This window comes from Lissotriton helveticus, chromosome 5_1, assembly GCF_964261635.1.
Source record: "Lissotriton helveticus chromosome 5_1, aLisHel1.1, whole genome shotgun sequence".
NCBI classification, from domain to species: domain Eukaryota; kingdom Metazoa; phylum Chordata; class Amphibia; order Caudata; family Salamandridae; genus Lissotriton; species Lissotriton helveticus.
This window is the reverse complement of record NC_136065.1, coordinates 218,783,209-218,785,838: the sequence shown is the minus strand read 5'-3', so window position 1 is coordinate 218,785,838 and position 2,630 is coordinate 218,783,209. Positions and strand designations below refer to the sequence as shown.

The following is a 2,630-nucleotide window of genomic DNA, read 5'->3' as shown; positions in this document are numbered from 1 at the left end:
TATTTAGTATTTTTATGCTTCAAGGATGTTACATTGTCAAAGAGGATTGGTCTTTACGGCAAAGAGCTAGTTTCCTACTAATAATTTGTTATCCCAGATAAAATGTTATTTTATTTACATAAAAAAAGAAATCCTGATTGCTATTTTCCCAGATGCTCCAAGATGCATTAATAGTTATGTAGTGCCCAAGACAACAGAAGGGGTAGAGAAATCCAGTAGCTCTTCAGCAGCATATATTTTGTACTATCCACCAGTTTTGGGAACAGGTGCCTTTTCATGCCATTCTATTAGTCATGATCTTGACAGTAAGGGGTACACGAGATGAAATACATTAAATAAGATAAACCTGCATTAAACATCTCTAAATAACAGTTTCAATTTGACTAAATGCAACCAATGGCAATGAAGCTCGGTCCCATTAAGAGGACGAAACACTGACCTCAATCCCAACAATAGAGTGCGCAGTCAAAACAATGTCTTACCATGACTGACTAGCACGTTTGACAGCCACACACACAAATTCTTCGAGTTACAAGGCTTCCGTTTGAAGTTCAAGAAATTGGTTACTAGTTCAACTTATCGAAGATACTGACAGACTTTCAAACTTATGGGTGGCATGGTGGAATTATCATTAATGTGCAAATTTTTTTGCAGAAGTTATTAACCACGCCTGCACTGTCTGGTTACAAGCGTTCTGAGGTGGGCCAGCTCCTGAAGACGAGGAATACTTTCTTTACATATTTTTTTTTAAAAGAGGAAAATCCAGCAACATGTACCAAGGTCTAAAAATGTTTAAAATGACATTTACAATATGCCGTTACAGTATTAATCATGATTTTCCGGGTCATTTAATCAAGAACATTCTTTTTTGTAAATCACTCACTGTACAATTTCTTTTTCCTTAGAAGATTATGTTATATTGTGCAGGGGTAATTTAAAGGCAAGACCTGTGAGATGTCATACATTTTTTTTAAACATTGTTATGAATAATTTTATTCCCATGATATGGCAGATCCATCAATCCAATTTACAACCCACTTCATGCTGCCTCTACAAGGCTACCTTTCCTATAATTACACCAATAATAAAGAACAACGCCACAAGAGCGAGTAGTCGTGTGTTCAGTCCTTCGTCCTTGATCATGGCTGATGAAGTAGATACAGTGTGACTTGTCTGAGGTGCCCTTCTCATCCGCAGTCCTTCGTCATCCTTAAAACGCTTATTTTCCTCCAGTAACCTCTGCACTTCAAGTTGCAGCCTCCTATAATCATCTGTGATTTTTTTATATTCAGTATCATCCAAATTCGAGCTTACTGATTTGGACATGACCGAAGATTCTGTCTTCACTGCAGCTGTAGATGTGATTTTATTTACTTCAACATCATGAGACTTCTCGTTCTCTGAAGGGAGCTCAAACACACATCGAAGTTTAGAATCCATTAGATCATCTGGTTTTGCCTCTTTCCATACTGCTTCCATATCTGAAATATCCGGCGGTGCAACCAAGGACTGTACCATGAACTTGTGTTTACTTTTCTCGTTGGGGTCATAATCGAAAGGCTGTAGCATAACTGATACATTGACAGAGGCTCCTCCATCGATTATGCCACTGTTCGGCCGAACACAGTACCTGCGAGGAGCTGTAGTCTTCACTTTAAAACATACATTTGTGTCAAGAGGGTTTGTGAGCTTCAAGGTTGTGGTGACAACATCTGTAAATGGACCTCGGAATTTCAGCTCGTGCTGCGGCTCCAACACCAGCACCTGCTCTATCTTCGCCATGTCGGGGGGCGCCGAGCGCTGTTAGCGTGGGTCAGGGAGTCAGGGTGCTGCTGCAGCGGCCGGGCAAGCGGCAGGACGAGGAGCAATGCCCTGATTGTTAAACTTGCAGGGAATGACCTATCAAGATCACTATCCACGCAGAGCACAGTGGTTCCTGACCCTGTTGTGGACAACAACAACAGAAGAGTTTCATAACCTAGGGTTATGGCCAATGAGAACATTCCTACTGAGATATATCCATGGTTCATACACTTTTTATCTAATTATGAAAATTCTCCTGAGGAGGCTATAACAATTCTAGGTATTCTTGGCAGTTATTTTAACAAATTACAAAGTATTTTGCATAAAGAAAAATTGCGATTCTCATATTACCATGACTAGAGAATCTGGATTTCATTAAAGACACGGAGGCTGACATTATGCATTTTCCTTTAATGCAGACCCAAGCAGCCGCCTACATCACAATAGATAAGGTTCTAAAACAGAATAAAGACAACACATAAAGCCCATGAGACGGTAATAATCAGCCTCTTTTAAATGCAGCTCCAAGCAGATAAGTTGGCTTTATTTTCTCTCATTTTACTGTTCTTGTCTTAACCTCTATTTTACTTTTCAGAGTGTACCTGTAGCGTGGCTTTCACCCCACCCTCCCCACACCCTCCTCCCTACCGATCTCCAATTAATGGAGATTTCCCCAAAAATGATCCTGCCCTTCCCAACCTGTTTTTCATGTTTACTCATGCCTTAATAAGCGTTATTTGATATTATGCTATAACAACCATTTCCTTACAGGTGCGTGTTTTAGCCTGGTTTATTTTTCATTCCAAGCCAGGGTTTCTTTTAACAGA

General features: G+C 40.0%; 1 pseudogene across 1 annotated transcript; it reads right to left on the bottom strand.

Moving 5' to 3' along the window:
- Positions 1–243: 243 nt before the first annotated feature.
- LOC144754346 (vesicle-associated membrane protein-associated protein B/C pseudogene) lies at positions 244–1,859 on the bottom strand (annotated as a pseudogene). The gene has a single exon (XR_013594713.1). The product of XR_013594713.1 is annotated as a vesicle-associated membrane protein-associated protein B/C pseudogene (transcript).
- Positions 1,860–2,630: the final 771 nt, after the last annotated feature.